This window comes from Lonchura striata, chromosome Z (genome assembly GCF_046129695.1).
Source record: "Lonchura striata isolate bLonStr1 chromosome Z, bLonStr1.mat, whole genome shotgun sequence".
NCBI classification, from domain to species: domain Eukaryota; kingdom Metazoa; phylum Chordata; class Aves; order Passeriformes; family Estrildidae; genus Lonchura; species Lonchura striata.
This window is the reverse complement of record NC_134642.1, coordinates 14,300,684-14,325,311: the sequence shown is the minus strand read 5'-3', so window position 1 is coordinate 14,325,311 and position 24,628 is coordinate 14,300,684. Positions and strand designations below refer to the sequence as shown.

General features: G+C 37.7%; 1 protein-coding gene across 1 annotated transcript in view; it reads right to left on the bottom strand.

Moving 5' to 3' along the window:
• Positions 1 to 12,882: 12,882 nt before the first annotated feature.
• Positions 12,883 to 24,628, bottom strand: part of ENC1 (ectodermal-neural cortex 1) — a 70,814-nt gene continuing 59,068 nt past the window's right edge. Inside the window, exons 4-5 of the transcript XR_002465562.2 lie at positions 13,747 to 13,815; positions 12,883 to 12,894 (exon numbers count right to left, since the gene is read on the bottom strand). The gene's annotated coding sequence lies outside the window, so the exon portion shown is untranslated. The remainder of the gene's footprint in view (positions 12,895 to 13,746; positions 13,816 to 24,628) is intronic.

Sequence of the window (24,628 nt, the reverse complement as noted above, 5' to 3'; positions counted from 1 at the left end):
GCTGATGTAACTTTTTCAACATACTGAAAATCCAGTTGATAACCAGTCCTAGGTTTTCTTAATTTACCTTTGATTAATGATCAATCCAGCTGTTGCAAAATCTTCCCTATAGAGGGATTTGTTAGGTCAAGGAGAGGTGAAAAAACCCCACCACCTAAGTTAGAGATGCTTTGTAGAAGCTTCTACAAAACAAGTGTTACAAATACTAAATTTTCCATGTCAAATTCGTTAAACAATGGCTTGTGTTATATTCCCATGGAAATTTTCTTGTAAAAGGAGAGGACTGTAATTCTCTTCTCTGTTTTCAAAGTATGATCTCACTGTCCAGATCTCCTTAAGGACAGAAGCAGCCTGAAATTGTAATGGTAACAGGAAGGGCATCTGTGTATTCTTTTCACTAGTCCATGAAAAACTTTTCACACAAGTCTACACAATAACCTGGTGTGATCATCTAAAGCAAAACTATGACCACTGTCATGTAGCAGGATGTTCAAAAAAAAGAGTAAAATAAAATATTTGGATCGTATCACAAAACACAATAACATCATGAATAACTAGCAGTTATTCCTTTGGTTTGGTTGGAACACATCAGAAATTTTAAACAGTACTTCAATGAAACCATGACAATTGATACCAATGGTAAAAAATGTTATATATGAACAAAATTATTTGTTTTAAAATTAACCCACAACCAGCTTAACAGCTGGGCTTGATGTTCTTTGTGGGTCCCTTCCAAACCAGAATGCTCTGTGAGTCTAAGAATCATGTCCACAAAAAGCAATAAAAAAACCACCAAACTGACTAACCAACCAAGAAAATTCCCAAATAAATAACTTTTTAAAAATACTGTAGAATCAAAAACATGTAGTTTAAAACATGCTGAATTTCAAATGTATCAGAAGGTTTAAAAAAAGTCTCCAGTAGATCAGAGTATACATACTCACATATTCTAAAAGTTTGAAAATTGTTCATAGGAGATTTCTGGTTGACTTGATTGGTTTATTCAGAAGGTTTTCTGGAGAATTTAAAACTTAAAACAAGTCTCTGATCTTAAATGCTATTTCTACTTCCTTATAGAATTGTTTCCTGTACTCCACCCCTTAGATGAACATAAAGAAAGCAAAATCTTGGTCAAATACCAGGTGCTTACATATGTCAATCCTGATGGGGCATGCATTGCTTCCACAGTTTCTCACTTGGCAGAGCAGTGCTCAGTTCTTTTCTATACATGTTGACTATGATGTCAACATGACATCAGTAATGTCAAGATCAAGATAAGAGAGAAGGAAAGGAATTTTTTTACAAAATTGAAAAAAGAAGGATCAGCCTTCAGATATTTAGGAATAATGATCTGGAAAGTGAGGGTAGCTGAGACCAAAAAACAGGGGCAGGGACAAAACAGGAGAATAGTGCATGAAAGGATAAGGAGTTTCCATTTTCTGTTCTGGTAGGAAATTATTAAGGAGGAGCTTGCCTAAACATCCTTTTCTTTTGCTGTGTCTCTGAGGTACTTCTTGGGCTTCTGTCTCTAGATAAGTCTAAATCAGTTATCATTCAGAGCAGAGGTCAGTGACAAAACATTTGCACCAAAATACAGCTAATTCAGACCCTGGGTCCCAAATGGCTCTTCTGTAAGTAAATCTGTTTAGAGTTCTCTCTACAAAATGATGAGTGTGAGGATAAGTAATTTTGCAAAACAGATCATTCCATCAAAGCAGTAGCCCTTTAACTATACTTCATTCTGCTGCCAGCTTTCTTCTGGAATTACAGAAAAGCAGTATATTTAGCTGAGTTTAAAAATAATTTTAAAATACAAGGTGCAATATGTCCATGTGGATGTTCATTTTGGACCAGGGTAATGCTGCTGAAAGCAGTGGAGAAGCTTAACAGAATGTACTCTAGTGGAAGAGGAATTCAATTAGGCATGAAAATTAAGTATTTATTCAAATAAAGAAGTTAGTACTGCTGCTGCTGCTAAGAATCAACCTGCAAAAAAGCCTGGCTATAAACAATTCACCATTTAATAAATCCTGACAGAAAGCAAGCTGCTACTTTTGGGTGTTTGTATCAGCATGGTCTTGGACAACACATCGAAAGACATAGGTGAAATTTGGCACACTGCATATCAAAATTAGCAATGAATTGCTATTCCCTTTGTAGTGTCTCAAAGAGATCTAATTTTCTTCTAGTGCATGAATAATTAAAATATTTTGCTGTGAAGACAGAGCTCCTCATAACAGTCTCAGTTTTTAAGAACTACTCTCAGTTTTTAAGAACTATGCTAAGCATCCTGCCTCACTTTGTGCAGTAACAAAGACTGTAAAATGACATTAAAGGGCTGTTTTGCTAAATAAAGTGTCTCCTGCTTGGGCTGGAGTATTGTTCTACGAAAAGATATCCAGCCTTGATTTGAAAACATGAAATAATGCCAAATCTACAACATCCCTAAGTGAATTGTTTACTGGATAATTATAGTTATGTCTAATCTAGCTGGAGCCTTTCTTATTAAAGTCCTAAATTAAAGTCCTTTACAATCACAAATACTGTCTTCTTCCATGGGCTGACTGTCACTGTAGCAGCAAGTTGCACAGGCAGCTGCTGGCTGTACTGCCTAGTCTGGCTGAATGCAGGGGAGGTATGGTCAGCAATGCAGAGTGACCACTGAGTATACTGGTTTTGCTGAGCCCTCACAGTCTGCTCCTGTGCTGGAGACGCCACTTTCCGACCCCATCTAAGGGGTGGAAGCACAAGGATCCTGCAGCTGCTAAACTTGTCTAAATGATGCTAAACTGCATCTAGATAATGGAAGACCGTGAGTCTGACAATGGTCCATGGACCAAGTGAGCAGTGCTCACAGGCCACAGGAGATGGTCTGGAATGACAGTATCCAAATTAAGTTTTCTCTTCATTTGTCCACTTAGTTTTTAAAAATATTGGAGAGAACACTTTCCAAATACCCTGACTAATGCCATAGACAAGATCTGTTGATCCCCTTTTCCTACTATTTGTAATTCTGATCACACATTCAATGAACAAGCTCCCTTCCATACACTCTCACACTCCAAATTCATGCTCTGTTGATTATCTACCACAACCCTTGAGCCAGTCAGAGTCAATGCTCTGCAAAATACAATCTCAGGGCTTTGTCCTATGAATAGGGTGTATAGCCCTTGTTCTTTGATGGATGATGTTGTATTTGGGTGTTAAAGGGGGAACAAAACCAAGCATGTTCATCAGCACTAGGACGTAGCCTTTACTATGGGGAATATTTTCATTTACTCAAGTATTGAATCAAATTATTGTTAAATTACTGTTGCGAAGCTTCATAGCTTATTATTTGCATATTATTAAACCATCATGACACATATATTATGTGTCTTCATATGACTAGAGCTCACTAGGTTCACTTGAGTGAACAAAGATATCCCAAAAGATCATGTTAAAATTACCACCAAGAGGGCTTCAAACTCCATTCTCAAGTATTGAGGCAAAGTTCACCAGTCTAGAAAGAAGGGCATGGACATAGGAAAGAGAAGATTATGTAATGAAAGATTATATAATTCTTTACACTGAAATGAAAGTGTTGAAAGAAAACAAGAGGCTTCCCAAAAATCCAAACTGTTCTAAAAGTGAAAATATGGTGAAAAATCAAAAACAAATAGATTTTGACTTTTAAAACATGACTTCACTGCTTTGTGGGCACAACTGCCAGGTGCCCCTCAACCAGAGCTCCTTTTTGTAGTTTGCAACTACAACAGCTTTCTGAGGTAAAAAAATAATTATCATTCCACATATATTTTATGTTTCTCTTTGATTTTTTTCAGGGCATTTCCCTCCAAAGTATAGGTTTCTCTTCAGTCTTTCAGTATATTTGAGACCATTTTGTTGGTGTTGCTTCCATTCCTTGTGACATTCTTTGTCATACATGTTCTTCTAGGGGTGAAGTGACCAGAAATGCCCATGGTTTCCAAAAATGGATATGCTGCAGATTTTTGTCACATACTAGTGGCATTTTTTCTGGTTTGTTCCTTACAACTCCCATAAGGATTATGAGAGTTTTGCTCCTTTGGCCACATCCAATTATTGTGTTGACATTTTTCAGGGCTTCTTATCATAGAGGTCTATCTATATAAAATATATATTTGTATGTAAATAATGCCCTCTTTCTCCATCTGTCCTGCACACGTCTTTTATACTTAACATTCTGAATGTGCTGCCACAGTTATGTGTCAGCTTATATTTCAATAGCATGACATCACTCTGTAAGACCACTCTCCAGAGTCATATCAAAAGGTTGTGTCCTTTAAAACATGATAATAACAATTTGTTATGAAACCATCAATATGCACTTAGCTGCCTTTACTGCAGAGTCAGCCCTTTCCCAGATTTTCCTGTCTTGGAAAAAAAAAAAAAAAAAATTGTCTACTTATTGGCTATAAAACACTGCATTGTCCCTTACTACTTCTGACCTGTAGAAATTTCTTGCAGAATTTATAGCATTTTATATAGTTCCCAAACTTTTTAAGGAGGATTCTCATTCAAAGCAAATGTGCCCTAGTTGATCAACCTAGCTTTCCCCACTTTTTTAAAATCCAAGGGTCAAATAAAGTCAAGGAACACCAATATTTCCTTGAAGAAGTCAGTCAACTCCAAAGAGAACAATCTTTCATCTACTGTCAGAACAACCTTAACACGATCCACAGACAGCCAGGAAAAGCATATTGTTTGGGCAGTAAGGACTATGGAACTTCTTCTGACCTACATGAAGGATGTGCTACTAGCAAATACTGTTGAAGATTCTAGAGGACTGTACCACCTCCTCAGCAATGATAAAGCAACAAAGATAACTGATAAGCCAGATGAGAGAACTGCAGCAAGTGGAAAGAGATGTCCCTCTTTATAAGATGTGTTGTAAGATGGTCCCTTTGCAGCTGTGAGGCTGATTACATATCCCAGAAGAGGACAGGAGAAAAGTTAGGAGAAACAAGGAGTGACAGCTGGAAAAGAATCCACATCTGTACTAGTGCATAGGCCACTAGGCCTTCCATGGATATAGTAAAAAATTACAATGCTTTGAAGTCTGAAATTCATCTTCAAGCAGTGGATTTCCACTTGGCCTCATGAAATCAATAGGATCTTCCCACTTGAGTCCCTCAGGCCAATTTTCATCTAATGAAGGGCTTCTAACCTTTTCTTTCTGACACCTAACTCTGTGTCACTGGGCTAAGAAAGCAGACATCTTCTGGATAGCCAAATCACCCACAGAAACAGATGTGTATCATCATGTCAGATGTATACCAGTATATCAGCAAATATTCCAGCACACAGTACATATTCCATCAGCAGAGCTAGAGAGCTAGGCTGATGGTACATATGTGCCACTACATCCCACTTCTATTATAAGAATGTATTATCAGCTGTAGTTGAAAGCAAATGTAAAATTTACATTATCTACATAAAATTTACAAAAAATATAAATAAGTGAAAGGAGTTTATTCTCATTTCATGTGGATACAATGAGGTTTGAAACATTTTTGGTGAGCAGGTCTAAGAAAAATTTACAGTACTTAGAAATAAGAAAAATACAGATTATGATTAAGAGTTGTATGAAAATCATAAAAAGATAAAAATCATTCAGGTGGGAAAATGAACCCCAAATCCTGACCTGCTCCAAACTTAATCCCTGCACAAGATACACAAGAAGTTTCAATATTATACATAGGACTTAACCATGAAAGGCATTGCTAGTTCCCTACACTGCAAATGCTTGCATATTGAATAAACAATGGTCTGCATATCCCAGTAAAAGTGCACTGTCCAGATACTGCTGTATTTATTTCTGACCTACACATCAAGGCAGATTTTCTCATGACTCATGTAGAAAATCCATGTCTCCAAATGATGGGATAAGCCTGTGCCTAAGCAGGAGATCCTGTTGGCACAACACAGCAGGAAACAGCAGAGCCGAGTTAGCCCCCCCAGGATTTTGCAAGGAATTCTGAGGATTTTTACAGGACATTGGAAGGTTTACACCTGTCTCTATGCTTTTTTTCTTTGAAAATATAACAGGCAGAATTTGAGTGTGGGGTTTTTATCTGGTTTTGGTTTTTGTTTTGTTTTAGTTTTGGGGGGCTTTTTTTGCCTTAAAGCCACTCTAAATGGTCAGAGTAATTTGGGCAACAGAACTGACGTCTCAGAAATATGGAAATTATTTTCTGATACTAAAAATGCACATACTAGAAATTAAAAGTCCACAATGTACAACTTATTTTATTTGAGTGTTAAATATTCTAGTTTTTCTATGGCAATTCAAGAAATTCATGCCATATCAAATATCCTCCTAAACTGATTTTGCTTTGGGTAATAAATAGAACTGCTGATGCATCATAATTTCCAGAAAGACCGAGGACACAGATGGCAGAAGAAAATGGAGCTGTCAGAAACTATGATCATTCCTATGGACTGTCATGTTATCTATCCTGGTACCTTTCCCCCAATACTGTTTTTTGGCAGATGTGCAGTGCCACACAACTATTGACATTCAAAACAGAACAGTGTGCCTGGCCTTCTAGATATATGCATGGTTTGGAAGCCACCAAAGAAACCTTAAAAATCTATTTTTAAAGTATTATTCAAGATAAACATGACTAATTTATAAAAACGGTCTTCTGCAGTCAAGGACAGCAGTGATAAATACCATGACATCTCCTCTATAATACTTCAAGAAGTCAAAAGTCCTCAAATTTCAGAGTTTGGGCCTATAGCCAAGCTTGGCAATAGATTCATATCAGGTCCTTTATCCCCTTTTTACAAAGTGAGAAATTTAACCTAGTTATGATTTTCTTTGCTGAAATTACACCCCTAAGAAACTAAAAAAGTGGAAGTGGTCTTTCAATCATTTGCTCAAAACTGCACATATTTTCAACAGCATTATTGTCAGAAACCAGGCTTCTGTCACAGCCTTGCTCTTTAGTGAAAAACATCATGTAGCTTCAGATACTTGTAAAATATTTTAAGGTAATAAGAAAAAAGCCAACCAAAAAGCAGTAATTTAGAGGAGGTTATTTTTATACAATCCAAAGTTAACCAACCAAAGGATACAACTCCATATCCTCCTTTTAAACCCTCGGTGACTTCCTCTGGAATCTGAATGCTCATAACATCTCCTTGTGTCTACCTTGTTCTCACCACCAGGAATAAGCCAAACTCAGTGACTTTTAAGAGATGTATAGACAGAAGAGACCTTCCAGCAGTACAAGTGAGCAAAGCAGAGATTTCACTTTGGAGATAATGAAGAAAAAAGCAACAAGAAAGAGAATAGTATAAATACAAAGAAAATAGTCAAGTAACTTGAAATCATGTTCTGGTCCAATGTATATTTTGTTAATTCAAAAGCTGGGATTTTTGCTCTTGGTTAAAAAAAATCAGAGAATATGGATAAAAATAAGAGAATATGAAACACTAGGCCAGTTCCAGCAATGAGGGCAAAATGGAGTGAAAGGCAGTTTCAGAATTTGGAGTTACATGTGCAGGAGCTTCAGTCACCATATTTTGATTGGTCAAAATATGTTCTACCCCATTTCTAAACACAAATGGTACTTTTATTTACATGCTAGACTACTTTATAGAATCCTTTTTTCCAACCAAGCAGGTTATTAATTTATGGACACTGTAATTTTATGGAAACATCTGGTATCGGAAATTGTTTCCTTAGCTGCATGTATCCTGTTCCAATCTTTATGTTTTTCTTCTGCAGTGTAAAGAAGAAAAAAAATATGTGTATTTGAACTTAGTAAAATATTATTTAAGGACAGAAGAAACATCCATAATGTAATTTCATTTAAGTATCTCATTAATTGAATATGCCCTTCTCCACAGAAATATTAATTCCTATGAGCAATAAAACTTTCCTAAATACTTTGAATTACTTATTCCCACTATATTTCTTTCTCTCTGATATCTACTAATTTAGGAGACAGGGTCAGTAAATAAGGACATAGAAGCCTGACCAAGTCTTAAAAAGCTTTTTCAAAGTGTGGATACTGTTGGTATTTCAGACTTGCTCCTAGCTGTTTTATAACAAGGCCATTTATGATTTTTTTATGTCAGTACACAAGAGCAGTATGGCAGGAAGGAGATCAAAACCAAAGCAGACCCTAGACACAGCATTTGCTTTCCATTCTTTATAGCAATGCTTTCCCACCCTGCACCTACCTCCCTTGAAAATCACACAGGAAACTGGAATTTTACCAGGATTTAGCAAATGGTTGACAGACACAATTGTAACTCTCCAGAGTGGTAGAGAAGTGTTTTATAGACACCTTCAGTCTGAATTTCCAGACAGAAAATACAGTGTGTATTTGTCCATCTGATTCATATGCTTGGATGAGACTGTGAGAATATCTCTAGGGGGCAGGGAATGAACCACTACTTTGTTCCTTCATCCATTCTCCCATGTGGTTTCCCACCACCTGCAGGACATCACAACATCACTGTTACAGGCTGGCCAGCACGGATGTGAGCATACGCCTGGTATTATCAGCTTGGTTTGCAGCTGATCCCTCCTCATCAGCAGCACTGGGTGTCTGCAAGCTCATGTCTCTCCTCGCTCTTTCTCTCTCAGAAATGGTGTCACAAGGCATACACAGCACATCCAGCCCTCCTTTGCACTTTGTTCTCCTTTCATTCCTTCGCTGTTCAGTCTTTCCCTTGTTTTCCTCCCCACTTTGTCCCATACACTAAAAGCCAGCATTGGTTCTGATAATGAGATGCTAGCACTGGGTCCAGGCCAGCCTTGCTCATGTGTGCTTTAAGCGGATTCACACATTTTATAAGCTTTTAATTAATTTTAAGTTCAGTGAAAAGAGAGTTCTTTGAGGTTACTCTTGGCTCTGTTAATTCATCAGCATAAGTTTAGCAAGACAGGGACTCCATGTTTCTCTACCAGGTTAACTCCAGTTTCAGTATATTGTCTTTGAAAGCAAATAAATGCTAGTTTTCTAAAATGTCTTTGCAGAAAATGATTGCATAATCTAAAGTATAAGAGGATGTTTCTCCAAAGGATGACCCTAGTATATTCATGCTCATTGACTGAAACATCACAAAGTTAATACAACACATAATCCCTCCCTCTGCCCCTTTTACATACTTAGTAGAAAGTTAAAAAAAAAAGGTAATTTTGCATGTCTGCATGTCTGGAATTACAATGCTGGAGCTCTTTTCAATATTAAATATGCAAAAAAATAAACAACCCTGCACACACTTTCTACAAGTAGTGGTCTTCTGGGTTGTACACCTTACCTATGTTTCTTCAATTACTTTATGCTCACAGTCTTTATAAGAAAACAGGCCTCTGCCTCAGGACAACCTGGGTACCTGTGTGAAACAAAACACCACCTTCTTCAACACAGGAATTCCCATACTGCATACTCCAGCCTCAGCAAATAGGCCAAGTTCAGAGTTTTGAGGCTAAAGGACTTCCAGAAGTCCTCCATAGATGAGGTTTTCAAGCTCCCTGAGGAAATCCATTTGTAGATACAACAAGTCTGTCTAATACCAGGAGAATAATTCCTTCTCGTCTCTGCTAGAGTAAGGACAGTGAGATTCTCTACCTGACTTTCATTGTTATCTACACTATATCAGTGGCAAAACTAATGAGCCATGAAAATGGTCAGCAAATCTGTCAAAATTTTCAGCTACATGTTTACCTCTTGGCTATGCTCCACTCTCTGGGATAATGTGTACATGTGTTTCTGTACACACACAGAGCACACAGGCAAAGGAAGAAAACTGCATAAGAGCTACTTGAGGTAGAGACACAAGGACCATTGGCCAGAGCAATCAAGGCATCCTAGTCAGTGACAGAAGGAATCCTAGTGAGTATCCTGTCCCTGCCAGGACTGTGGGCAGTCAGATATGCTGAGGCTGGAAGGTGGGAGGTAGAGACCACCAGTGCAGAATCGCAGGCAAAAAAAGTGAGATGTTCCCGAGGGCACTTGCTGCCCTTGTACATGGGTTACAGGAAAGATGATGAGTCTGTCTTTATGTCCTGGACCCATCTCACCACATTCATCTGCAAATCTCAGAAGAGTGAGCAGGTTTCGGTTGCAGCAAGTGAAGGGAAAACCAGAAAGATGTTGAAGAGTGAAGGGTGGAAAGAGTCTGAAAGTTACACATTATAGGATTAGCACAAATAAAGGAAGGCTTGGTTGGAGAAATACAGGAGATATCACTATCTCACTCCCCTCAAGAGCCCCCACTGATTCTTCTTCATTCCTCCTCTTCAGCAACAGTCCCTTTCACTTCATTCCCTGTCTCAGAACTCAGCCTGCTCCCTCAAAGACCCAGTCAATACCACCAAAGGGTTTTGCTCCTCCAAAGACAGGGACAAAACAAGGCATCTTGGCTCCATGGAAACTTAAAGTATTCTGAGTGTAGTGAAAAGGCTTGGACACTGAGTGGTCTCTGGTTGAGGCCATGAACAGCGGAGATAAATCCAATAAATGCCTTGGCATTGATTTTATTTATTTCAAGAACTTATCTGTCCCTGGCAGGAACAGAGAGCAAGTGTGATTTTTAATCATCATTTCTATTGTGGCCAAAGATAGATGATCTGTCCCAAGATGATTTTCTGTTTTTCTTTTTTTTCTTCTTTTTTCTTTTTCTTTTTCTTTTTTTCTTTTTTCTTTTTTTTTTCTTTTTTCTTTTTGTTTTTCTTTTTTTCTTCTTTCTTTTTCTTTTTCTCTTTTTCTTTTTTTTTCTTTTTCTTTTTTTCTTTTTTATTTTTTCTATTTTTATTTTTTCTTTTTCTTTTTCTTTTTCTTTTTCTTTTTCTTTTTCTTTTTCTTTTTCTTTTTCTTTTTCTTTTCTTTTTCTTTTTCTTTTTCTTTTTCTTTTTCTTTTTCTTTTTTTTCTTTTTTCTTTTTCTCTTTTTCTTTTTTTATTTTTCTTTTCTTTTTAATTTTATTTTTCTTTTTCTTTTCCTTTTCCTTTTCCTTTTTCTTTTTCTTTTTCTTTTTCTTTTCTTTTTCTTTTTCTTTTTCTTTTTTCTTTTTTCTTTTTTTTCTTTTTTCTTTTTTTCTTTTTTCTTTGTTTTTCTTTTTTCTTTTTCTCTTTTTCTTTTTTTATTTTTCTTTTCTTTTTAATTTTATTTTTCTTTTAGTTTTCCTTTCCCTTTTTCTTTTCCATCTCCTTTCTCCTTACTGCAATGCATTTTCTGCCTATGTCCTTTGATGTGGATAGCAAACGTCCTGTTCATTTCATCAAGGGTAGGATTTGTCAGTGTGGTACAGTGAAAGCCAGCAGGCTCTCTGTTTAGCACACATGGGCAGGACATTTCATCATGGGACTAAACCTCTCTCCGTCTTTTCTAAGTGAACCGTGTGGTACAGTAGCTACAGTACATGAAGTAACTGGGCATGATGAGTATTTTAATAGACACAGTAGCACTGGGGTGGCGGCGAGACAGGAACCTCACCCCCATCAGTGAAGCTGAAGGCACATCAGCAGCTGTGGTGGGCTGGCTGTCACATCAGATCAGCTAACCATCCTCACTGGGCAAGGAGGGTGTAACACACATGATTTTTTGATTGGTTTTGCCCTGAGTCACAAGGCACTGTGTTTTTCCTTTATATTTTTTCAAGCAGTTTCCTTTATGTCCTCTCTGGTAGCAGACACAGACATTCATTCAGCAGACAATGACTCTTAGGCAGATAAGCATTAGCAGTTTTTGGCAGTAGCCTGTGACTTCATGTAACGCTGAAATTCCTGTGACAGGCTAAGCTTCCAGCACATTGACCTGGCAATGACACTCCCATGTATCCTGTGACTTAGGGTGCTGCTCTGTCAGGGCCTTGCTGCCATAACCCCAGAAAAAAATACCAGAGAAATTCAGATACCAGCTTTTCCCAATTATCAACAGTATCTTTTCAGACAGAGACCGAAGAGGTAAGAAGCTACTCAATAAATTATCCACATGACTTCTGGCTTTTCATATCAGATTACTGCACGATGTTTCCTAAAGGGCCTTTCAATGATAACAAGCCATGGACTCCAGTTATGCAGACATGTTCTGCATGCTTCCATCAAAAAAATAAATTACAATGCACTTCTCATAAGCAACATGAAGTGGGCATTGAATAGAAAATTCATTGAGCATGCAAAGGAAAGTTGCATCATAATCTTTTCTCATGATTAATGGCATTCATTTTGTGTTACAAGAGGGATACTGTTATGACCCAGAATGCTGTACTTTATCAGATTTTCTATTTTCTTGCTCAAAGAACTAAAAAGAAGATTATAGAGAGCTTTGGTTTGTTATAACTCGATTATATTCCATTTAAGTACATTTTTGAATGTGAAATGGTAAATAGAGTTAATGGTTACACAATATCATGTCAGATAACACAGAAAAGATGATGGAAGGGATCTATCAGCAGACCAGATAATTTCTAAAACAAAATAAGTTTCTGTTTAAAAAGAATCTTCTTTCCTATGTTGTTTATTTGATGGTATGAGATCTGCCTGTTGTTATTTCAGGTGTGTAGTCTCCACCAGAGTACCTAAAATTAGTTCCATAGACAGCCATATCCCTGATGGTGTGGCAAGAGAATGTGTGAGAAGAACAGCAAAACATGAGTGATTCATGGGTCATAACAACAGCATGTGGTGACAGACATGGAAACACATGATCATCAGGCAAAGCAAACTACATTTACATCAACATTTCTGAAAAAATCCCAAGTTCTCATAAAACCAGAATATACTTACAAGGCACAGACACCAGATCTTGTGATAGCTAATGTATCTCAGTGCTGATGACATTTCATTTCTAGAAGCTGGGTTGCATGTTTACTTGTAGGACAAAAGCAAGCTGCGAGACATCACAGAATGTCCCTACAGTACAAAAAAAAAAAAAAAAAAAGAGACAGCCACTGATGAGATGCTGCATTTCCAACAAACAATATCTTGATGTGATATCTAGTTCCCATAGTTTCTTCATTGTCCTAGTGTAGTCCAAGCACATACCTCCATTTTCTCATACAGATGATTAAATTTCAGCTTTAAAGATGTAGCATGTCTGGTAATGGCAAAAATGGATTTGAGGCAGGAACAGTAGTATTAGGACCTCAGTATAGTGACTGCACTGTAAAGCCTTTCAGATATCTGTTTTAAACCTGTAATATCTCTTTCAGAGAGAAGCAGCAGCTGTCACTCTGAAGTCCATAGTGATCAGGGCACCACTGGATGTTGTGGCAAGCCTCTCATCTTCTGGCAGGGTTTAGAAAGGAAACATTCTCTCCGTGCAAGCAGGGACTACATTTCTATCAGAAAAGAAATGGGATTTCCAGACCACTGGCTTAACTTGGCTGGTTTTGAAATCAGCAAGCATAATTCCCAATGGCAGCAGAGTTTGGTCAGTGAGATATAGTGAAAATAAAAATTACCAGTGCCTGGTAATTGTAAGTGCATGTAAGTGCATGACAGTCTTTTGGATACAAAACAGAACAGTGTCTGCTTAGCTTTTATCACTGTTTTGCATTGACAGTTTGGGTATTTTCTTTGAGCAAAAGTCAGGTTCTCGCTATTAATGCAAAATACCAGAGGCAAATTACTTCTTACTATTTATAGTTAGCAGGATTTTTATAGGTTTATTGAAAAAGTGATCCTACAGAATGACCTGTGAAATATAAATGAATATAAATTAAATCTAAAGCCATTGTTTTCACTCTTCACTTTACATCTTACCTGGAAATTTCTTCTGTGTGGACGTTTTGATAGACAAAAGCTGCTGGAACATGATACCTGTCAGAAGAACTGACACACACCACAAGGAGAGATGAGAATTGTTCCCTATTTTTTCCTGTCCTTTGTACCATATTTTCTTTCACTTTCTTTTACATTTATGCTAATGTTTGGGGTTTTTTTCTGATCACTGAGAATTTTTCTTGACATATGAACCAACTCTGCAAAAATTGCTTATGTGATCTTTTTTAAGCTTCAGTCGCCCAGATTAAACTGACACTCAAATACACTTTTAGATTCAGAGTTAATATCTTTTGATAGGAAGAAAGGACTTTCCCTTTACTGGCTTAGCAGCAAAAAAACTCCCAAACTCTAGGACATAACTGTGCCCATGCCATGTCTGCATTAAACCAGTAGAGAAGTTTCTTCTTATATAGAAACATTCATCTCAAGAAGAGAACCTACTGCAAATTACCATTTATAGAAGGAATCTGCTCCATCACGTGAAGGAGTTCTGCATGACACTGGGATGATCCCAGGCCTCAGGTCACTTTGCAATAGACCTCAGGCAGCAAATTGAGAATGTGCCTACAGAGAGCCTGCAAAGAGAGGCTCATTTTCATGTGTCATGCCTCATAGGAAAGCAGGAAAGATTTTGTGGAGAAATTCTTGGCTATGATTCTGAGCAGACAGAGGCAGGTCAATGGAATAAAAATAAGCTTTTTTAGAACTCTAACTTTGCAGACTATACCACATTCCAAATGTTTTCTGACTTTGGATGCTTGTCCATCCTTTCTGTAATAATAATTTGCAGAGCTCTAATAATTTCATTGGTTGGTTTTGGATTTTTTATAATGATGAAAATATAAGTATCAAACTATCCACTTTGCTATGATCAAAGAAAAATGTCATATGTATCAGCAGACATAAAATAGCTCTAGCAGAGATTGTTGCTGGAGGATATAGACCCTATTATTCATATGAAACACGGTGCTGCCACAGATCATTATCCCTAATAGCAGTAATCCTCCCTGAATGGGTTTATTAAAGTGTCCTCAGCATCACTGTGGGCTGTTAATAATCTGGTGGTAGCAGCCTGCTTTGCTATGTCTACAGCTTAACCTACACTTATTTCTGTCATTGCCTTTTTTTTTCCCTCTACATTAATCATACTCTGAAAACATTTTCAATAGTCTCTCTTGCAGCACACAGGAAAATGCCTTCTAATTGTCATTCTGAGTCTGCTTATTCTGGTTCTTCTGCATAAATATAAATGCAAAATCAGCAGCCTCTGATACCCCTGCCCTCCCCATCCTCCTCCACAAGCAATGGTAGTGGAGACAGTCAACTTTCCAAAGGCATGCACCTCTGTTAATGGAAAAAGGTTTAAAAGTCCTCAGTTTTGCAAGTCTCAGTTTCCAGTTTACCTCCCTTTCACAGTGAAGGCTTTTTCCCCCCAACAAAAATAAATCTAATAAAAGATCTAAGTGCGAAAATTTCTGTCAGTAGTTCAATTAACCCTGCTGTTGAATTCTTGCTATCTTAGATAAGGTGATTGGTTGAAGCTTTGCAGAGATGCAGAAGGAAAAATCCTAGCACTGATTTTTTTAATAGCTTTTCTGCTGTTTAGCATTGAATTCTGTTAATACCTGAGCACAAAAACATGACTCAATTATGCAAAGAAAATGCATATGATAGTCCCTATAATTGTTCTGCTTAAATAGCTTTTTTATTTTTACAGATGAAACAAACTGACAAAAAAAATCTTTGAAGTATTATCCTCATAGGCAGCAGGATTAAAGATATTATTCATAATGAATTATGATGTTATTTGACACCTCATAGGAAGAGTAGTCTTTATTAGAAAAAAAAAATTTCTTGCATTACCCCTTAGACAATATTAGAAGAATTCTTTGTCTTGCTTCTTTATTTTGAACAGTATTAGAATTGTATAGGGTTTCTCGCCTTATTGTTAAACTTTCTGACACCTTTTCAATTTGCCTCCTTACCTTAATTCAGGGCCACAGGAAAGTGAATGAATTCCTCTCAGTCACTTACATCCACCATAGAACATTTTAAAAAGCCAAGGCATAGAGGCTTGTTAGCTATATCACCTGCATTAACCACTAAGGAGAAAATGTCACCTAAATCCAACATAGACTAGATGGTCTCTTCAGCATTCAGACAAAGTTAACCTTTAAATGGATGCTATATATTTAGATAATTGGCAGTGAAAACAGGTATCAGTAAATCTAGCCCAATTGTCAATTAGATAGCTTCAGTTTACTACTCTGCCAGTCTTCACTGTATATCTTACTTTAGTCTTAAAATACAGATCTTATTCAGAAGATTGGAGAACAGATCAGTGCCTGAGGAAGTTCTGACGAAAAAATTGGCTGTGAACATACACATGAATTGCTTTTGTCTTGTCTAGATATCTCTGGTGTTCCTAGACTCATTTGGTTATAAACGTGCTACTGTCTCAGAAGGCCAAAAGTAATGGAAAGATCAGAGATTTTAGTGTGCCTGGAAGACATCCAAACAAATTATAGTTAGATATATCATCTTCATGTAACTGGCTGTCCAAGAATACTTTTTTTTTTCCAATGGCAAAAGATATGAGGGTGGTAAATTATTAAGTGAGGTTGGTGAAACACTGGGATAGGTTTCCCAGAGAGGGGGCAGGTGCCCCTTCCCTGGAAAAATTCACTGTCAAGTGGGACAGGACTTCGAGCAACCTGACCTACTTGGAGATGTCTCTGCTCACTGCAGGAGGACTGGGCTATACTATGCTTAAAGGTCTCTTCCCACACAAACTATTCTATCATTATATGGCACAACAAAAAAGTGTTGTAAAGCAAAAATTCTCATAGCAATTTCTAAAGGAGTAAAAGGTTTATATTTCTATTTTATGCATCCAAAACACAAGACCATAGCCAACACCTAAGTCTCTGAACATACCCTCACAATCAAGAGTTGAATCTGAATCCAAACATTTCAGCATTTATGCTCTACCATTAAACTGCAATACTCCAAAAACTGCGATATTAAACATTACATTAAACTGCGATATTCCAAAACATATCAGATTTTGGGGATAATTTTGTTATTCTTAAAGTGACACTGCAAGTATATGCTGAAAATTAAGTTTCTTCTCTTCCCTACTGTTTTCATTTGAGCTGAAAACTGTCAATTGAAAGCAACATTTTTATTTTAATTTGTTTTTATAAACTCAAAGAACAGAGATGGTATAGAAGGAAAAAAAAAAAATAAAAACCCAATAACACCCACCAATCCAACACCCTATACACAGTATCTTTTGTCCCTTTAGAGAAAGCTTTGTACTAAGTTCAAAGGATTGGTTTCCACCTTTCACAAATGCAATTATTTTAGTCCTGAGTAGCTTTAGATTCTTTGAGTGTATTTATGTTAAGCAAAGCAACAATTTGATAGTTAAGATGCACCAAGCCTACATTAGGAAGCTATATTCTAGTAAGCAGGGATATTCAGGCTTTCATTTGAAGCTATCATAAGAAATAACAAATTATGCTTTATACTTCCAGGCACACACCTTCACAGTTACTACAAAGCAATAGCAGTGAAATGCTATAAAAGAAAGCAATGGTATGATGTATGGGTTCTCATCCAATACCCCAACTTACTTAACTGGAACTTCATCTTGAGGCTACAGTAAAACCACTTACCCAGCAAAATCAGAGACAGCATTCAGAATGATGAATAAATACTTCTGACTAATTGTGTTAAACCCCAAATTGCATGGAGTTTTGGCAGGCATTTTATCAAAAGGTGTTAATGCACTGTGTCATTAGGTGTGCCAGCTTGTTTTTTTCCCTGAAGGGACTAAAGTGTACCAGAGGCAAGGATTTCCGAGGTTTCTGGGGAAGAACCACCTGTGATGCTTTAGAAAGACTCCTCTGTGATTTCACACGGTGTTCTGAAAGGCTTCATTGACATTCACTTTCACAGTGTTTTCTGACATTCACAGAGCACAGTGACACTAGTGTACTTATTTGTCCTTTTTCTTGGTCTTTCTATAAGTTGTTTTGCACTTTTATGTTTCAGTCTGAACTGAAGCCTCTCTTTAGAAACACACAGTTAATGCTGTGAAATGGAAGGAAAGTTAGGCATTGATGAGATGCCTCTTCAGACCACCCTCAGTATTTCAAAGCTGTGCTGTGCCGCACACACACAATTTCTAGAACTATTTTTTATAACCATGCAGCTAACTGCTCTTTTTTAAGAGCAAAAATCTGTGGATTTCTCTTTAATTCTCTGTTCTTCTTATAGGATCTTCAGCAAGTCAAAAGCTTATGTCCAAGAAACATCTCTCTCCTCATAATAACTTTTGAGAAGCAAGGATGCCATTTCAAATTGATAACTATGTGTGCAATAGTAAATAATTTCATATGCTGAGAAATACATGGGAAGCAACATACAAATCAATGCCTCTGCATTTTGGATGGTGTTATTTAGCTCATACAGGTTTATTCCCAGTGAATGGCACTTACACAGTTCTTGCCATTAACAGCCTATCAATGATTAAGCTGAGGTATGTGAAACAGCAGCTAAAATATCTGGACAGGGTTTCTCAGAGGAAATATAGAATTGAAAATCTGTTTTCCAAATTCTAGGTTTATAGCAAAACCAGTACCAAAGCTAGACTGAAATTATATCTTAAAGAAATTTCTTTAAGAAATATGAGGGTCATGTAGCTGTTTTTTTGCAACAGCTTGTGTTTCACTTGATTAAATGAAGGATTGTATTGATTGTATTATATTTCTAACTGAAATGTTTTTGAAATTATGTCCACGTGGCATGGTTTTTTAACAGAGGATTAGTCAAAGGAAGCCTTTGCAAGGGGACAAATCTTCACAGACTTGAACTATACAGACTTATAGAAGACACTCAGTCACTGGTTGCCCTTTGCTAGCGTCCAGTTTCTCCATAATTTGGGAGCTGCTAGACTACCTCACTACCTCCTCTTTGTGAAAAAAAGAAACTGACTGTGAGATACCTGGCTGTTTTGAAAACAGATAGAACAAGATTAGGTGAGCCACTACAACATAATTTGTGAACCCACTGCCCTTGTGCAGATGCACTGTGCTTAACTGTGCTGAAGGCTGTATAGAGGGCACATGAAGTATATCTACTGGTACAGCCTAGGGCTCACAACACTTGCAAAGGGTAAACTGCAGTTTTCTGCCCTTTGTAGTCTTATCAATCTGTGACAAGTTCAGCAAAAGGTTTTAAAATAGAAAAAGTGACTAAAATTGCTTTAGACAGCTGCTATGTGAGGTAGCAGACAATGAACCTACCTAGAGGTCCCTAGAAATATTCGTATTTAAAATGTTTTACATTTCACTAACTTCAGAGAAGTGTGTGGCACTGTCTGTTGCCTTATGGGAATGGCAGCCATAGAATGAGTAAATACATTAGCGAAGGGCTTTCAGCTTCTCTGAAGTATTTTTCTCACAGCATTTCCCCAATCTTGTTCTCCTCAGCATGTCATCAGCATACCATGCTGACACCCTGCTAGGCTCTTGGTGCCTCCCTCACTAACAGTCTTTGTCCAGGTCACAGCAAGCAACACATATCTAGCTAAGCACTGCTCGTTCCACTCCTGCCTCTGTGAATCACACATTTAAAATTATAATGAAAATCCACATTCATCACATAGTCTTCACTCATATTGTCATAGGTTGTGAATGTGAGATATGGCAGGGGGTGTGCATTCTATTGCCATCTGTTAGAGGTAGGGCAGCTGTCTTCTGTTAATTGGGCCACCTGTTAAAACCAGGTGGGGCAGTTTTTCTTTATCCCTTCCACAACCAATCCTCCCTCTGGGAAATATCTTCTGTTAATGAGCCATTGAGTCTCACTGCATGACTGATAAAGTTACATCACCCCACTGTGAGATGCTCCACCCAGGTGAAGGAGCCAAGCATTCCTACCTGGATATATTCTGAACTTTGGAACATCAGAGCAGCCTTTTCCCACTGTATTCCCAGAGGAAGACCAGGCTAATCTACACCACCACTGGACCTTCAGAGAAAAACTCCACCCTTCTATAGGATCACTGCTTCAACAGAACCACAGCTGTCACTGCAGGAGGAATGCAGGCAACATTTAATGGGACTGCTACCAGCACCCTGACATACAGGGTGTCAGGTTGTATTCTGACACTGTCAGTGTTGCTTTGTATTACTGCATTTTTATTTTTATTTTTTCCTAATAAAAACTGTTATTCCTACTCCCATATCTTTGCCTGAGAGCCCCTTAATTTAAAAATCATAATAATTCAGAGGGAGGGGGTTTGCATTTTCCCTTTCAAGGAAGGCTCCTGCTTTCCTTAGCAAACACCTGTCTTTTCAAACCATGCCAACAGTAAACACCAAAAAAAAAAAAAACAAATAGGTATTGCCATAGTCACTGAGGCTTGATCTTGAGCAGCAGTAGGATGGTCCTGGAGCCAGCTGGCACTGGCTGTGTTGGACAGGGAAAGCTCCTGGCAGCTTTTCAGAGAAGCCACCCCTGTAACCAAAACCTTGCCATGCAAACCCACTACAGCTACACCTTGTAAAGGGTAGTGCTGTAAAGTTTAGCTCTGCCATGGCTGTGGCTGGTACACAAAGACAGCAGGCATTTCTCAGAGAAGACTCTCAGCTGCCACATCAGTTTTGCCTGTAACAGCCTGTGGTTCTCATGGAACTGTGCAAACATGGAACGTGTGTATCTGTAGATGCCACCATTACTTTTTTTGGCTGTGTGGTGCAGATTGTTACTGTTCTGGGCTTTGCTTATAACTAGAGAATACTATACTTCCCTGAAATTCATGTAAACTCTGTTGAGAAAAAGCTGGCAATTAAAAAACACCCATTTTTTACCATCAAATGTCACACTATTATGTTTAGAATTTAAGCTGTGTCTCCACCTAATTCAGGTAAGTGGCCATACAATAGTATCATAATATCAACTCTCTCTGTCTTCTAGTTTAACAAATGATCCTTTTTTGGCAGGAAAAAAAAAAAAAAAAAAAAAAAAAAGGTACATTGTGGGGGTTTTTGCACTAGGTCTTGTTGGACCTATACAGGTGCTATGTCAATGGGAATAATGTTTATTAATCTAACACTCATAGGTGTTGATGGATTGATTATAAGGTTTAATTCACAGTGCTATAAATCACAATGTTTAAAAATCCAACTGATGGCACGTTTTTAGCATTTTAGATTAATTTTTTTTAGAGGAAAAAAGTAAATATCCTCTTTAGAGAAAGCCTTGAGAAATTTCAGTGTTTTCAAAGTTAAAGATTTTAAATCTTGCAGGCTACAATAAATTCAGGATTTTGTTTATATCTGTTTATTTCAAGAGAAGAAAATTACTTTCTAGTTTTCTAAATTCTTATTTTATATATATATATTATATATATATATATATATATATAAAATATACAAATATTATAAAATAAAGATTTTATATCATGAGTTTAAAATTACATTAACCATAGTGAGAATGCCACTAATGTGCTGAGCAGTGCTGAGACCTGTATTAAGACCATTTGTTATAGCCTTTTACCTGACAGGTCACTGTCTTAGAGAATACAGGTGCTCTTTGCAAATGTATCGGACATTTTTTTCTTGCATTTAAACACAAAACAAGGTATGACTAGTGCTTCTCTCAGGAGGTGTTTCAAAGGTGCTTCAACAGCAGCCTGACAGACAGTTTGTGCAGAATAACATTGTATTATGAAATTAGGCTAAGATTTTAGTACAGTCTAAAGGTAGGCAGTATGTTTTTTCCATGGAGTTCCTAGACTGCAGGCATTCAGGTTTCATCCTTTCAAGAAACCAAATGAGCAGACTGAAACACTACATATCCTGACAATGCAGCTTGAGAGGGGGAGGGTGGGATGGCAGGGATAGATAGATGCCAAATTAAAAATGTAACAAATTTTTAAAATCATGGAACATTTTAATGGGAAGCACTTCCCTGAGAGGTCTGTTCTGGTGCACAACCACCCTCTAGGTGAAAAAACTTTCCACAGTTTCCAACTTAAGCCTTCCATGACACAATTTCAAGCCATTCCCTTGGATCCTGTCACCACAGACAACACTGTCTTCCCAGCACTATATCTAAAGCCATATTTCTTAAATTTCACTTGGGAAAAAATACATTTCTCAAGTTGCTTCAACAATACAAAAAACACAAATCAGAGAAAGTAGCCAAGAACGATTTGAAACATTCCACTACCTCTCTTTTTGCCAGCATCCACTACTTGTGGGCTCGGAGAGGAGCACTTTGATTTCCAAATGCTCTGGCATGACCATAAAGGACTCCTTGTTTGAATAGTTTGACCTAGTGAGAAGTCACACTTCACTGGCCCATCCCACTCCCATCATGCAACTTTAATGGCCTGCAGTAACGAATAGTTCAAGGAATGCATATGGCTATCTACCTTTTGGTTTCTTCACTCCCCTGTTTTTGGGAAACTGAGACCTCTTCAAGCCCTTAAATTGTTGATATGACTGTCTCTCTCCTTCACCTATAGCAGTTTCTTCAAAAATTGTGTCCATATTTTACTTGCCTGTCAAATGTGGTTGAAGACTCAGAAATAAAAATCTCCAATAAATCCTCTGAAAATTCATGTTTTCATAGAAGTTTAAATCTCAAATTACCTTTTGAAGGGTTAGTTAATCACATTTTCATTATCAAACCATATAAGCTTCATCTGGACTGTCTGTCTAATCTGCATATGCCCATCTTTCAGGTAATAATAATGTACTCCTGTACTCAAGTGGACCAGTGTGAGAGGAACTGGGAAGGTACTGGGGTGGGAGAATGGAATTTCAGAGGGCAGCATCATGGTCATGGGTGATAAGGTGTTACAAAGAGAGGGTTAGTATGTGTTCAGGGCACACACAACACAAATCCTTCAGGAAATCAGACTGTCTTTTTCAAAGGATTGTGGTATGACACATATAAACAGAGACAGTAGGGAGGAATGCAAAACACACACTTTGTGGTACACTGATGCAATAGAAATACATTCTAACTCTCTGCCATATTGAAAAGAAGTGACTATAAATACTGATCAAAGAGCAGAGTCATGTCATCCTATGGAAATAGTCTTGGTCTAGACATCTGAGCAGACTTAGCTTATTAAAGAAGACACCACCCTCAGACAAGAATTTAATGAGGGCTTTCACAGCACACGGGCAAACTCAGTAACTGGATCATTGAAATGTCAGAGCTGATAGTGAGCAGGGCCCCATTCTCTGCATAAGGAAGTTAATATCATCTTACAAACCAGCAAGAACTCGGGATCTCCAGGGCCTGAATTAAAAAATCTTTCTCACAAATTACAGGCTCTCAGTCCCTGTAGTTTTGTTGGCTAGAGAAGATTCACACTGAATGTGCAGCACCAGTGACCTCACAGTAGATGTTACAGCTAATTTTTTAATCAGAATTTGCTCATCCAAAAGCCAGTCATTAGAGCAGCCAAGCACTATGTGCCATCACTAGCCTACTACTAATGCCCTATAGTTTGCTCAGAAATGGGGGATCTTTCCCAGGAATACAGGGGACAGTATCATGTCAGTATCTGAAAGAAGTTTATGCCTGGCTTGAAAGTAGATAAAAGCTCATCACTCCAGCAGCCTTATACTACACATCTTTATGAAAGAGAGCCTTCCATGTATATAGAAGAGTACAAAGTTCTGTATCACATCCACACCACCAAATTTTCAGATATTCCCTAAGCTTTAAAATAACACTTTCCTCCACTTTAACTACCCTGTCCAAGAGAGTTTTACACTTTTCTCTTTCAATATATTTAGTTGGGTAAACATGTAACCTCTGTCAAAAAATGTCAGGAAAGTATGGGAAATACCTACCATTTTATGGAATGCCAAATATTAGCATAAATCTATTAAAACTATTTTCTGTGAAGCTTGCTGCTTCTTCTTGGCATGACTGGCATAATTCACTCCTAAAATCTGGATAAAGTCCTATTGGTATAATTTCTGCATTTTCTGCAGTAAGACAACAGCCGGCAGCCTTGGAAAAACTCTTCCTACATCCAAACTTTGCAGTTTTCAAAGTGATGTCATCCTGAGCAAATTTTTCTAAATACAGCATAGCCTGATAGTTCAATGTTTTTAAAAAAGGAGCTGTATTTATTTGCAGTTAGAGAATATACATTCCAGCCAGCATTTAAGTCTAATTACATTCAGCAGTACCATAGAACTGTACTCCAGCGTTCTGGAAACATACTGCTGAGAATCCAAATGGTCTTATTAAAGGCCCTCTTTACACTTCTGCATTCTGTGCCACCTCTTTATTTGCTGTTGTGGACAAGGACTTTCTGGGATATTTGCAACTCAGGTGATGAAATGTTTGAAAAGACCAAGAAGTATCCTGACTACTCACTGTAAAACACTGTTGTGGTTTAATTTAGTAGGCAGCTAAACACCACACAGTCATTCACTCACTCTCATTCACTCATAGTGGGACAGGGGAGAGAATTGGGAAAAAGATAAAACTCATGGGTTGATATAAAGACAGTTTAATAGGACATATAATGAAGGAAAAATAATAATTATAAAAAGAATATGCAGAACAAGTAATGCACACCTGCTGACCGCCTCACCACCTGCTGACAAGGGCCCAGCCCATGCTTAAGCAGTAGGTTCCCACTTATTACCCTAGTCCCCCCAGTTTTATTGTTCAGCATGATGCCATATGGTGTGAAACATGTCTTTGGCTAATTTGGGTTAGCTGTCCTGGTTGTCTCCTCTCCCACTTCTTGTGCACCTCCAGCTTCCTCTCTGGCAGGACATGAGAAGATGGAAAGTCCTTGACTAAGTGT